We start from the raw sequence: 7,861 nt of genomic DNA on the forward strand, positions 1-7,861 counted from the left end.
TTAGTTTGCTTTTTGTTGGGCACACAGAGGACCAGGATTCTTTATGTTTGATAGATCCATTAAATATAGTGACTGGAATTCTAGCCTCATCTCTCTACCCATCCACTGTTTTGATGGCTGTAAGAACAATGTATATCTCTCAGGCCTTCTCCCCAATTTATTTAGCCCTCTCTTTCTGGCTTTTCTTGCCACTGCTGGCTTCTTACTTCATATCCCATATCCCAAAAACTTGGCCTCCATGCTCTCAGGAAAGAGCTAGATACCCCAATACCCCTTCTTTGGGCTCTCACACTTGGTTAGACCCAGGGCATCCCTTATGGGAGGATTTTAGGTGAAGGAGATTCAAGAAGCTCTGTGTACTTTCTTATGCTATTATTTCCCACACTGTGAGGACCTCTTTTGCATCACCTCTGTCACCTCCTTTACTTGCTCAAATCCCCCAACACTCTGGATTCTGCAAATGCCTTTCTGACCTTTCCCTCTATAGGTAAAACAGAAATTAAGAATCTTTTTCCTACCTTATGCCCCAAGTTCAAGTACCCCTGGAGAGATCAACATCCCTTCTGCAAGAAACTTCCAGTTATGGAGGAGGCCATTTTGCTGGTGCTGTCTGGTTCTAAAACCAGAAGCTATAAGGAGGAAGCAGTGGGATCTCAGTAGATTCTGGAATACCTCAAGGGAGGTCTAGCTCTGGGATGAAGATCCCAACTGAGGTGGCATCCCAACTGAACCATACACCAAAGTCATTGCTACTTCTGACTTGTTCTCTGTACCACCTCAATCCCTCCTTCCATAGCCCTCCTTCCTTCTTTCTATCAGATTACAATTTCCTTGATAAGAGCTTTGAGCTTCACTGAAGGTTTTGGTCATCTGATATCTTAGGGTTTCACTTGTACTGGACTGGATCAAGCATCACATGACTCTCCAAAACAGTGATGGGAGCAGGTATTTACTTAAATAAGAGAAGGTCCAACTGCTGAAAGCACTTTTGACCCAATTTCTGTGGACACCAGCATGATAAATACTGTTGAGGGTGGCTTGAGATGCCACTTTTAGCTCAGAAGCTTGTGACTGTGTTGTATAAGTGGTATCCATAGGCTCCAGAGGTCTATGCTGCCCTTAGAACATCATGCCATCTAGGCATGGGTAGTTCTTCAGGGAGTCTGAGGATTAGTTCTAACCTTCCCTTTCTTGGGGATCAGATAGTATGTGATGTGAATGTGGTTAGACCCTTCCTTGTTCTGACTCCCTATTTCAAACATCCTGTTTTGATTCACTTTTTAGCCATCTCCAGGTTGATTTTTCTGCTGCTTTCTGGGGAGTCCTTCTTGGTTTTGAAGGGTGGCTGTCAACTAGAGTCAGGTGACTTGATTACAGAAGCCCTTGAAGGTCATTATTTTGCTTCCCCTCTGCTTCTATTTAGTGGACGCTTGGGTGCTCAGCATCCTCCAGAATGCTGTAGGCTTCTCCCTGTCACCATTGCTGCCCTCTTCAATTTCCTCAGGACATAGTTATAGCTTCATATGTGGGTAGGTACTGGGGGCAGTGGTGATCACTGACTCCTTTAAAATGGATGGCATGCTTGGCAGTGTTGAAGGGATCAGAAATGAGGTAGACTTGCTCAACTTGAAGAGCAGGGTTAGCACAGTCAGAGGGATGAAGCAAGATGGCTTAGACCACTAGGAAAAGGCATGCTCCAGAGGGTTAACATGGAAGGCAAAAAGGGGGCTGAGGCAGTGGAGATGCTGGTGGGTAATGTTCCCACCTCTGCGTATGTCCCCAGAGACCTAACATGGGCCACCTTCTGAAGACACTGGGGCTCCAAGCCCTTGCCTAGGAACTTGGGGTGCTACAGTGGCAGCCATAGGAGCAACCATATAGAAGGTGTCCGGAGTGCAGGTGAGGGTGGCATCAGAGACAGAGGGGTAGACCATGGGATTTTGCCAGGATTAGGGGTACTGGGCTCAGAGGTATAGTGGGTAATGATGGGCTACTCAAGTGTCAGGTCCTGCTCAGATTGCTAAGTAAGCCTCCAAGCACCACCATCTCTGCCTCTGCTGGGATCCTGCGTGTCCATTCCTACCATGCCCTCTTCTTTGTGGCCTAGATCTACCTCTCAGAGCTAAGCAAAGCCCATAAGTTTTGGCATAGGATATGGCCCATGTCTGTGGGGCGGGAGGTGGGGGGGTGGGGGAGGGAGGAAGTGGGGACGAGTTCTGGATACCATGAAGAACAGGGTCATGAACTCCCAGAAGGCAATGGAGCACGTACTGGGGGCTTATGAGACAGCATTTCCTGGGCTCTGAAATCTATTTTGCCATCAATTTGCTGTGCAACTTCAGGCATAAATCTGCTTTTCTTGAGGCCCATCTGTAACTTACGGAGGTAAACTAGGAATTGTAAGGAACCTTCTGGCTTTGAAGTTTTATGGAACAGTAAGTCGATGAGGCATAGGTTTTAATTCCTTCCAGGGTTTGCTTTGTTCCAGAGTTATGGATGTCTCTTTTTAAACAAGCCCAAACCTTTATTCAGTATTCCAAGAAGGTCAAAGATGTAAAGAAGATAGAAATGGAACAGGGGATGAAGGTTCAAAGTCCCACATGCTGAGGACCCCTTTTCTTCTTCACTCAGAGCAACCTTTTATGGAAATGTAGAGTGAAAGCAGGGAAGAAGAGAGAACTGTCATGGCTGGGTGCGGTGGCCCACATCTGTAATCCCAACACTTTGGAAGTCTGAGGTGGGTGGATCACTTGAGGTCAGGAGTTCAAGACCAGTCTGGCCAACATGGTGAAACCCCATCTCTACCAAAAGTATAAAAAATTAGCTGGGCATGGTGGTGTGAGCCTGTAATCCCAGCTACTCAGGAGGCTGAGGCAGGAGAATCGCTTGAACCTAGTAGGCAGAGGTTGCAGTGAGCCAAAGTCATGCCACTACACTCCAGCCTGGGCAACAGAGCAAAACTCTGTCGAGAGAGAGAGAGAGAGAGAGAGAGGAGAGAGAGAGAACTGCCATTTTACTAAGCCCCTGCTAGCAGCCAGCATTGCAGTAGGTACTTTACACTCATCCAATTAAAAAGCCTCACCCACACTTAAGCAAAGTTCTCATTCTCCCCATTTCTCAGACAAGGACACTGAGACTCACTGAGATGATGCGCCTTGCCCAAGGTAACATACCTAGGACATTTCAGAGCTGGGGTTAAAACCCAGGGCATGTTCTGAATAATTTATCAGGAGAGAAAGTAGAGAGTAATGACTATCTGTTGGGGAAAAGTATCAAGAGTGGGCATCACATTGTAAGAATGAGACCATTAAGAAAGGAGGTGGTAAGCTGAGAAGGCAAATTTACAAATCCTACTATTAGCCATGGGTCAAATAGGCATAGGACTTAGTGGCTCAGGACATACATATATACCCCATCCTGTAATATCTGTGCTGCCTTAGTGTGTGCCTATGTGGGCATACATATGCGTGAGAATATGAGCTCCCTAACCTCTACTCTGAGGACCAACTTCCCCAACTGTGGGCCATTCGTGAGGCATTGGGGTTGACCACCAGCTGCTGACACTCTACTCCTGCTACTCTTTCAGCTACTACCTATGGTTCCCAGTGGAAACAAATAAAACTTCTTCTATTTATGCCTCTCTGCCTGTAGGATCAGGGCCCTTTGCAAATCTGCACCTCTGTTTACCTGGGTCACAGTGCTTCTCATCACATCTTTTGGGAGTGAAGAAGGAAAACTAGTAGCGATGGGACTAGAACATGCTCTCTAGGTCAGGCATTCCCTCCACATATCCAGTCACAATTCATTCCCATTTTAGGCAGCAATTGTGATTTTCCCAGTGGCCCACATGTGAGAAGCAAAGACTTAGAGAAGGAAAGGATCTTTCCCAAGATCTAGTCCCAGTGACACAGATGGGACTGGAACTCGGTTCTGCCCTCCTGGCTTCTAGTCTAGTGCTTTTTCTAGCACACTACACATTGAAAACAAAGTTCCCTGGCCCCTGAGGACTTGAGGGCTACCCTCTTACATGGCATGTCTTCAGCGCAGCTGGCACTTACAGCCTGTGTTTACAGTAACAGCATGAGGGTATATTCTCCAAATATTTCAGGAGTATTTTCAATCAGGAACTGAACGAGAGTTTGTTTTGTTGTTCTCTTGCTCCGCCTCAATTTTCCTTCCACGGACACTGAAAAATATAGCTACCCAGTTGTCCAGCATGTAGCTGATTCAAGGGATTTATTGGATTTTATTGGTAAATTTTATAATTTTGCCTTCTGGAGGAGGAGAGAAAAGTCTAATTTCTCTTCACATCACTGTTTTTTTCAGCAATTTAAATGATTATTCCCCAAACTTTGTTCTGATTATTTTTGTTGCATGAGGTGGCAATAGCAGTAGCTCTCAAGATTCTCAGAATTAAACAAATTGGGAAATACTGCATTCTAGACTGGTCCCTTTGTTACACATACTAATACATTCATAGCTTAGAGAAATCCTACGGTAAAGAAATGCATTTCACTTTCTTTTTCTTTTTAAATTATACTTTAAGTTCTAGAGCACATGTGCACAATGTGCAGGTTTGTTACATACGTATACATGTGTTGTGTTGGTTTGCTGCACCCATTAACTCGTCATTTACATTAGGTATTTCTCCTAATGTTATCCCTCTCCCATTCCCTCACCCTATGACAGGCCCCAGTGTGTGATGTTCCCCACCCTGTGTCCAAGTGTTCTCACTGTTCAATTCCCACCTATGAGTGAGAACATGCAGTTTGGTTTTCTGTCCTTGTGACAGTTTGTTGAGAATGATGATTTCCAGCTTCATCCATGTCGCTGCAAAGGACATGACCTCATCCATTTTTATGGCTGCATAGTATTCCGTAGCATATCTATGCCACATTTTCTTAATCCAGTCTATCATTGATGGACATATGGATTGGTTCCAAGTCTTTGCTATTGTGAATAGTGCTGCAATAAACATACATGTGCATGTGTCTTTATAGCAGCATGATTTATAATCCTTTGGGTATATACCCAGTAATGGGATGGCTGGGTCAAATGGTATTTCTAGCTCTAGATCCTTAAGGAATCACCACAGTGTCTTCCACAATGGTTGAACTAGTTTACACTCCCATCAACAATGTAAAAGTGTTCCAATTTCTCCACATTCTTTTCAGCACCTGGTGTTTCCTGACTTTTTAATGATCGCCATTCTAACTGGCATGAGGTGGTATCTCATTGTGGTTTTGATTTGCATTTCTCTGATGACCAGTGATGATGAGCATTTTTTCATGAGTCTGTTGGCTGCATAAATGTCTTCTTTTGAAAAGTGTCTGTTCATATCCTTTGCCCACTTTTGATGGCATTGTTTGATTTTTCTTGTAAATTTGTTTATGTTCTTTGTAGATTCTGGATATTAGCCCTTTGTCAGATGGGTGGATTGCAAAATTTTTCTCCCGTTCTCTAGGTTGCCTGTTCACTGTGATGGTGGTTTCTTTTGCCATGCAGAAGCTCTTTGGTTTAATTAGATCCCATATGTCAATTTTGGCTTTTGTTGCCATTGCTTTTGGCGTTTTAGTCATGAAGTCCTTGCCTATGCCTATGTCCTGAATGGTATTGCCTAACTTTTCTTCTAGGGTTTTTATGGTATTAGGTCAAACATTTAAGTCGTTAACCATCTTGAGTTAATTTTTGTATAAGGTGTAACGAAGGGATCCAGTTTCAGCTTTCTACATATGGCTAGCCAGTTTTCCAAGCACCATTTATTAAATAGGAAATCCTTTCCCTATTGCTTGTTTTTGTCAGGTTTGTCAAAGATCAGATGGTTGTAGCTGTGTGGTGTTATTTCTGAGGACTCTGTTCTGTTCCATTGGTCTGTATCTCTGTTTTGGTACCAGTACCATGCTGTTTTGGTTATGGTAGACTTCTAGTATAGTTTGAAGTCAGGTAGTGTGATGCTTCCATCTTTGTTCTTTTTGCTTAGGATTATCTTGTCAATGCAGGCTCTTTTTTGGTTCCATATGAACTTTAAAGTAGATTTTTCCAATTCTGTGAAGAAAGTTATTGGTAGCTTGATGGGCATGGCATTGAATCTATAAATTGCCTTGGGCAGTATGGCCATTTTCACGATATTGAATCTTCCTATCAATAAGCATGGAATGGTCTTCCATTTGTGTCCTCTTTTATTTTGTTGTGCAGTGGCTTGTAATTCTCCTTGAAGAGGTCCTTCACATCCCTTGTAAGTTGGATTCCTAGGTACTTTATTCTCTTTTTAGCAATTGTGAATGGGAGTTCCTTCATGATTTGACTCTCTATTTGTGTGTTATTGGTGTATAAGAATGCTTGTGATTTTTGCACATTTATTTTGTATCCTGAGACTTTGCTAAGTTGCTTGTCAGCTTAAGGAGATTTTGGGATGAGATGATGGGGTTTTCTAAATATACAATCATATCATCTGCAAACAGAGACAATTTGACTTCCTCTTTTCCTAGTTGAATACCCTTTGTTTCTTTCTCTTGCCTGATTGCCCTGGCCAGAACTTCTAACACTATGTTGAAGAGAGGTGGTGAGAGAGAGCATCCCTGTCTTGTGTCAGCTTTCAAAGGCAAGGCTTCTACACACTGCTTTAAATGTGTCCCAGAGATTCTGGTACATTGTGTCTTTGTTCTCATTGGTTTCAAAGAATATCTATTTCTGCCTTAATTTCATCATTTACCCAGTAGTCATTCAGGAGCAGGCTTTTCAGTTTCCATGTAATTGTGCAATTTTGAGTGAGTTTCTTAATCCTGAGTTCTAATTTCATTATACTGTGGTCTGAGAGACAGTTTGTTGTAATTTCTGTTCTTTTACATTTGCTGAGGAGTGCTTTACTTCCAACGATGTGGTCAATTTTGGAATAAGTGCAATGGGGTACTGAGAAGAATGTATATTCTGTTGATTTCGGGTGGAGAGTTCTCTAGATGTCTATTCGATCTGCTTGGTGCAGAGTTGAGTTCAAGTCCTGGATATCCTTGTTAACCTTCTGTCTCGTTGATCTGTCTAATATTGACAATGGGGTTTTAAAATCTCCCATTTTCATTGTGTGGGGAGTCTAGGTCTCTTTTTAGGTCTCTAAGGACTTGCTTTATGAATCTGGGTGCTCCTGTATTGGGTGCATATATATTTAGGATAGTTAGCTCTTCTTGTTGAATGGATCCATTTACCATTATGTAATGGCCTTCTTTGTCTCTTTTCATCTTTGTTGGTTTAAAGTCTGTTTTATTTGAGACTGGGATTGCAACCCTTGCTTTTTTTTTTTTTTCTTTCCATTTGCTTGGTAGATCTTCCTCCATCCCTTTATATTGAGCCTATGTGTGTCTTAGCACATGAGATGGGTCTCCTGAATACAGCCCACTGATGGGTCTTGACTCTTTATCCAATTTGCCAGTCTGTGTCTTTTAATTGGGATATGTAGCCCATTTACATTTAAGGTTAATATTGTTATGTGTGAATTTGATCCTGTCATTATGATGTTAGCTGGTTATTTTGCCTGTTAGTTGATGCAGTGTCTTCCTAGCATTGATGGTCTTTACAATTTGGCATGTTTTTGCAGTGACTGGTATCAGTTGTTCCTTTCCATGTTTAGTGCATCCTTCAGTAGTTCTTGTAAGGCAGGCCTGGTGGTGACAAAATCTCTCAGCATTTGCCTATCTGTAAAGGATTTTATTTCTTCTTCACTTATGAAGGTTACTTTGGCTTGATATGAAGTTCTGGGTTGAAAATTCTTTTCTTTAAGAATGTTGAATATTGGCCCCCACTCTCTTCTGGCCTGCAGGGTTTCTGCAGATAGATCCGCTGTTAGTCTGATGGGCTTCCCTTTGTGGGT

Source organism: Macaca fascicularis, chromosome X (assembly GCF_037993035.2).
Source record: "Macaca fascicularis isolate 582-1 chromosome X, T2T-MFA8v1.1".
Classification (NCBI taxonomy): Eukaryota; Metazoa; Chordata; class Mammalia; order Primates; family Cercopithecidae; genus Macaca; species Macaca fascicularis.